Genomic DNA, 6,379 nt, shown 5'->3' with positions numbered 1-6,379 from the left:
CGATATTGAATTTTTAAATTGAGTGAATAGGAATTGCTAGTACGATTTTTAAACAGCGTAAAAAAAGTCGCAACACATAAGTTTTAAATAAGTTAAATACGAAAATCGATGATTGATATTAAAATCGTCTGATTAAAAATCGCGATTTTAGCATATTCCAGCGCAATTCCTAATATTTAAAATTCCGAAAATCAGCCAAACGAAAAAAAAAATCATATATCGGTGGTCGAAACGAAACACTTAGACTCCTTTCCACTCTATAGCGGAAGTCGCGGGAATCAGACTATCGTTCCGGTGGCTTGGGTTTCTCTAATTGGACTCACTAAAAATTTTAGTTTTTGGAACATGGTCGAAAATTTTAAAAATTGGGAGAAAAAAGCGGATTTCCGCTTTTTCGTGGAAGTCTTTCATCCCGTGGAGACGTGAACGGCAAAATGATCTCCAATGACTCACGGCAATTCGGATTAATATTTGAAACTGAATTCAGGTTTGCCAAATTTTGGACGTTTTGTCTCAGAATGGCGCAGCTTTGGCAGAAACTGAGTTGAAGGTCGCAAAATGGCGCAGTTATGCCGTTTTGTCTCAGTTTGTCGCAAATGGCGCAGGCGTAGCATCCTTGATATTAAAATTACTTCACTTAGACTTTATAAAGAAACATACTATTAAGATTACTTTTTTTAAATAAAAAGGTGATAATTAATAAATCATAACAATTTAATTTATTTAAATCTTATTTGCTTTTCTGTAACCGTAAAAATGCATATTTAGATCCGAATGGAAAATAACATGCATTAGTTCTAATCGTAATGCCAGCCAGGTGGCCGAATGGTTAGCGTGTTTGACTGCGAAGTCAATGGCTGCAGGTTCGAACCTCGCTCTGGGCATGGATGTTTCTCTCTGTGTGTTGTCTTCTGATGTGTGAATGTGGCCCACTCTATGAACGGGTATCTGGGGGCAGTGTGGCGTAGGTAATGCTGCTCGCCTCAGTTACTTTGGTTCACAGGTGCCCACTGGGTATCGATAAAAGAGCAACACTTCCAGCATCTTCTAAGGCGAAGAACGAAAGTTCAGTGCCTGCCGTTACTAAAAAAAAAGTTCTGATCATAATAGAATGTAAAATTTATGAGCAATTACATTTCTCCAAAAACTAATGGTTTAAGCTTTCACTTAAAGAAAAAGAGAATAAAAGAACAGGATGACCTAAAGAAATGATTACAATAGAACGAAAAAATGACTTTTTTGCTTAATTTTTATATTTTTCATTAAATAATTAATTATAAATTCCATTAAATATTAATAAATAATTAAAACTGCACAGAAACTAAGTCATAAACTTCGATCCGTGAGCTATAGGTTGTGCATCCCTTTGGTAGGTTTTTTTTTAAGAAATCCTAGCAAAGATACATTTACGATAGAGAAAATGCATTAAGAAAAGTGAGTTTAATCTCTTTTTATATGCTTATTTTTTTTCTATTTTTCACAAATACAGTAGCAAATATTACATTTTAGTTGACCTTTTATGAAGGAAGGTATTGAAAAGTTGAATAAAAACAAATTTAGCTGAATGCAATTAAAATAAATATATTTTAAGAAATGCTTTAAAAAAAAACAGTGGCTTTCTCCACATATTTTTCAACATTATAAATTCTAACTTTCCACTCCATTATTTTAGTTAGGAAGATCAGAAGAGACACTGATCAGAATTTTGCAACGGATACTTTTTAATAATTTGGTATTGCACTCTACTCTTACAAAAAGATGGTTTATCTCTCATTGACCAAAGCTATGTGATTCGATAACAAGACTCATGATCAAATCTCAAATTTTTCTTTCTCCTCCTTTTCTCTAAAAAGTAAAGAAACAGACTTTATTTTGCATATTTCTTATTTTACACTACCTTTGTAACAATCAATCTAAATTTTTTTTTTTTTAATATGTATTTATTGCCTATGTATTTTAATTTGTTAATTTGGGCTTTCAACTATCTTTATTTAAATTTTTTTTTCTTCTTCTTTCATATTGAAAGAGGTGAGTCGTATGGAACATTCACATGATAAACCTACAAATATTCTTAATGTATAAAAATTCTTAAGAGAATTGTTTTTCTTTTTTTTAAAAATACATGCAAAAATATACATTTACTTCATAATTTTTTACTTTATTTTGCTTATTTCCCACAATTTTTTACTACTTTAGTAACAATCAATCCATAAAAATCAGCAATTGGCAAGTACTTTTAATTTATAAAAATTTTAAAAATATATATATATCAATCATCTTTTAAATTTATCTATTTTTATCAGATGTTAGTATGCGTTTTCAACTATCTTAGTCTATTTTTTAAATGAAAGAGGCGAGTTGCATGAGAACAACAGTTGAAGTTTCTCAACTGCATTGATGAAAAAACTGCAAAATATATCTAAGTACTAAAGAAGTAGGACACTTATTTATATGAAATTATGTTTAAATGACAAATTACTTTAAACTGAAGAAGGAAATAATTATTCTTCAGGGACAAATATTCAGTGAGTTACAGCCTTTCATAGCTTTTGATATGCAAATCAAAATGGCAGCAAACAAGCTCTTTCAGCAAAAATATAATTTCTTGTAACTTTCAAAACTTTTTACTAATTCGAATATTATTGATATTTTTGAAATCAGCATTAAAAATCCTTTAGGTTTACAAATCTTCCTCAAACAGGGTTGCCACTCAAATGTGTAGAAATAATTTCCTGTACATATTATGCAGAATATATTAAGGGAAAAAACACAATCACTGTGCCAGAGCTCATTTTAGGCAGAAAAAAGGGCAGGGTGCAAAAGTTTTTTTAAAAAAGCGCATTATTATTCTAAAAAGGCAATAATTTCTTTCTATGGGCTTTGCATGTTCTATTAAAAAACATTGTCAATTTTTTTTTTACTTTACTAAAAGTACCAAAGCAAATTAATTACTAATTTTTATTAATAAAGTAACATATAGATATCGAGTTAATGAGCTAATTAGCTTAGTAATTTATTTCAAATAAAATGCATGCATATATTAATAAAATAATAAATGTATGCTTTTAAGTGTCTGTATAGTGATGATTTAATAATTAAAATGATTAATAATAATTATGATTTAATGATAGTGAAGCAACTGCAAACTTTCAAAGACAAGTGCAACAAGGGGGTGTGATGGCTATTTTTCCTTTCCCATATAAATCTATGTATTGACAGCAATGACAAACTAAATAAAAAGAGTTGAAAATAATGAAGGGTTGGGGAAAAAAAGGGTATGGAGTCTATTACATCAGGGCACTAATTTACTTCAGGGGCAACAGGGTGAATTCTTTTGACTAAAAGGGCAGCAGGGTGCTGCGCCATGTTTACCCTGCCTAGAAAGAGCTCTGCACTGTGCAATTGTATGAGTCGTATTGGGTATAATTGCTGAAAAAACTTAAGAAAAAATGGAACAGCTGAACATACTTAAAACAAATAGGGTGACCCGGGGTAATTCACGATCACTCTGTTTCTGGGGTAAATAATGATCACCTAAATTTTTTTTTTCAAAAATTATTTTTTTTAAAATTTCAGACATGGACAAGAATGCCTGTACACTTTACTAAAGTATAACTACATTTACTTAATAATAATTTTTTGTTTAATCTAACAAAATAAGTATCTTTTAAACTGCTTTCTGTATTTTCCATTTCAAAGATGGGTNTATAAATAGTACTACTTTTTTGCTTGTTGAAAAAGCAGTTCATCATTTTAGCTTTATTTTTCATGCATTTTATATATGTGGGAGTTAGTGCAGCATTAAATGAAATAATGACAATAATTTAATAAACATAACAATTTAAAAGAAATAGAAGGATAAAGCAGTTAACATTATTGCAGAGCTCATTCTTGGCAGAAAAAAGGGCAGGGTGCAAAAGTTAAAAAAAGGGCATTATTATTCGAAAAGGGCAATAATTTCTTTCTATGGGCTTATGTTCTATGAAAAAACATTGTCAATTAGTAAAAGAATTTATTTTTCTTACTTTACTAACAGTAGCAAAGCGATCATATTTACTAATTTTTATTAATGAATTAACATATATACCGAGTTATTGAGCTAATTAGCTTAGTAATTTATTTAAAATGCATGCATACATTAATAAAATAATAAATGCATGTTTTTAAGTGTCTGTAGTTATGATTTAATAATTAAAATGATTAATAATATTTATGATTTTATAATAGTGAAGTAACTGCAAACTTTCAAAGACAAGTGCAACAAGGGGGTATGGCTATTTTTCCTTTCTCATATAAATCTAAGTATTGACAGCAATGACAAACTAAATAAAGAGTTGAAAATAATGAAGAGTTGAGGAAAGATAGGGCAAAAAGAATATGGAGTCTATTGCATCAGGGCACTAATTTACTTCAGGGGCAACAGGGTGAATTCTTTTGACTAAAAGGGCAGCAGTGTGCTGCGCCATGTTTATTCTGCCTAGAATGAGCTCTGTACTCTGCAATTGTATGAGTCTTATTGGGCTAACTATACTATTTATAATTGCTGAAAAAACTTAAGAAAAAATGGAACAGCTGAACATACTTAAAAAAATATTGCTATAGTAAATGAACTAGTTTAATATAGTTGAAACATCATCCTTAAATATCCCATAGATGGCACTGTGAGTGGTTACCCTTTCTTAAAGACAAAAATATGAAACAAAAATCCCTGCATTTCCCAGTTTCTATAGAAAAAAACTCAAAATTCACAGCATTTTCCCAGTTAAGTGATTTTTAAATTCCCTGTATTTTTCAGGTATTCCCTGTGGAGTGGCAACCCTGTCAAAACCTGAGATAGAGGATACCATTTTTGAAAAACTCTGTCATTAGACTTGGAATAAAACCAAAAGGAATCTTATTTTTGCTGCGAATTTATTTTTATTACTTCACTTAGTTTTAATGTACGGGAAAAATATTTAAAAAATCAGTATGGGAAAAAAGAGTAATTCTTTATAAAAAAAAATTCTTAGAGTGAATAAATATAATAAACGGGGGAGATTTCCGTAACGTGATTTGTGGCAGAATAGTTGCCAAGTTTTGGCAACTTCAATGCAGTGGCCCGCGTGGAATTCAAAAAAAAAAAANAAAAAAAAAAACATCACAGAAAGGGACCAATTTAAAAGCTATAATTTGTAGCATCCACATCTTTTCTTTTCTTATTTTTTTCCAAAAAATTTGCAAGTTTAAAATCTATTTGGCACCTTGGCGATTGTAGTTGAGAAACATATATTACGAACGCATTTCTAAGGAATATGAAAACAAAACTTTCGTTTTACATGACACATAATGTACATATATATCACTCATAAAAAATATTACTAAATCATCACAAGCAAACTTGAAAAAGAGAGAACTTAACTGCTAACTTAAATGCTAGCAGTTATGAAAAAAACTTAAATGCTAAAAAAAAAAAACTCTTAAACTGTTTAATTAATTTTCACATTTAGAATTACACACCATGCATGAATACTCACCCCTACTTTTATAATGTAGACGATATTGTTTCCTTATTTTAATTGCTTTTTTTCTTTACACAGTAATGAGGTTTTCTTTCAGCACGAAGAAGATAAAATCATGAATTAATTTGTGAAAATTGGCTTATTCCTCTATGGCTTAGCATGGAGAGACAGCACAAAGTCAAATTCAAAATTTTGTTTTAAAATAAGATGATGAAGACTGCTGTGCAGTTTTCAGAGCTCTTTGCAGTATTTTGCTTATAGCTCGCTTATCAATTACGTAGCGTGAAGGATGAAGTTTATTTGTGATCACAACGCACTAGTATGCCCTCTGGGGAAGACACCGATTCCATGTCTTAACCCTCCCCCTTTTCCTCTCATCCTCTTCTTATCTGTATTGGAATGTACTTCGATATTTTCCTTTCTCTTAAATTTTTTCGCACTTAATTGTCTCAAATAATTTTTAAAATTTCTTAGATGCTTTTTTTTAGAGCTATGTTCAATATAGTTTTCAGTTCCATGATGCATCCTAATTTAAAAGTTTATAACCTATTTGAAAAGCAAGAGAAAAACTGACGTTTCTCCACACGCTAATTTATATAATATATCGTCTAATTTATCCAATCGTCAAGTTTATATTATATATCCTCGAATTTAACCGATTAATACTTGAAAGTAAAAAAGTGCAAACCCGTTTCAGTATCACATGACAATAGACAGGGACAGTGATGACGTATTTTATGACGTCAAACCCCGCCTCCTTCCAAACGCGTTCCAAACAATTTTTCGAACGAACCATTTCAATGGCATTTCCTATGTGAATTTAAGACGGCAGGATTTTTAGTTTATTATTGATATAAATAAATTTATATAGCGCTTCTAAG

At 30.4% G+C, this 6,379-nt stretch overlaps 2 protein-coding genes across 5 annotated transcripts in view; one reads left to right on the top strand and one right to left on the bottom strand.

Annotated features, from left to right (window-relative positions):
• LOC107440139 (zinc finger protein 271) overlaps window positions 1-5,962 on the bottom strand; it is a 20,637-nt gene extending 14,675 nt beyond the window's left edge. For 2 of the 4 annotated variants that reach the window (XR_006227167.2, XR_011637960.1), the window contains exon 1: window positions 5,514-5,738. The gene's annotated coding sequence lies outside the window, so the exon portion shown is untranslated. Of the gene's footprint in view, window positions 1-5,513 lie in introns of all 4 variants that reach the window. The other 2 variants (XR_006227164.2, XM_043056485.2) reach the window with 2 other exon arrangements.
• Window positions 1-6,379, top strand: part of LOC107450044 (zinc finger protein 271-like) — a 42,113-nt gene that overhangs the window by 25,890 nt on the left and 9,844 nt on the right. The window lies entirely within an intron of this gene.

This window comes from Parasteatoda tepidariorum, chromosome 10, assembly GCF_043381705.1.
Source record: "Parasteatoda tepidariorum isolate YZ-2023 chromosome 10, CAS_Ptep_4.0, whole genome shotgun sequence".
NCBI lineage: Eukaryota > Metazoa > Arthropoda > Arachnida > Araneae > Theridiidae > Parasteatoda > Parasteatoda tepidariorum.
This window is presented reverse-complemented; position numbering and strand designations above follow the sequence as displayed.